This window comes from Sphaerodactylus townsendi, linkage group LG08, assembly GCF_021028975.2.
Source record: "Sphaerodactylus townsendi isolate TG3544 linkage group LG08, MPM_Stown_v2.3, whole genome shotgun sequence".
NCBI classification, from domain to species: domain Eukaryota; kingdom Metazoa; phylum Chordata; class Lepidosauria; order Squamata; family Sphaerodactylidae; genus Sphaerodactylus; species Sphaerodactylus townsendi.
In genome coordinates, this window is record NC_059432.1 from 87,384,587 (window position 1) to 87,384,864 (window position 278).

Consider the following 278-nt stretch of genomic DNA (forward strand, 5'->3'; position numbering starts at 1 on the left):
GTGTTTTGCCAAAGCCTATTTCCCACAATGGCCTATTCTTAAATATTCTAAGCCTATTTCACTCACAAAATTCAAGTCTGTATATAAACATGCATACCCTGCCAGTGTAATGGTATGAATTAGGAGTGATTTCTTGCATATGCTGTTTTTCACTGCGCTTAAGAAGAGCTTTGTTAAAATCAAAGCAAGGGAGCGATCTATCTCTGGAATACTATAGTGACCAATTAATTGCTTTAGGAAGCCAATAAACAGGACATGAAATCTAGTTGTTTGCTCCC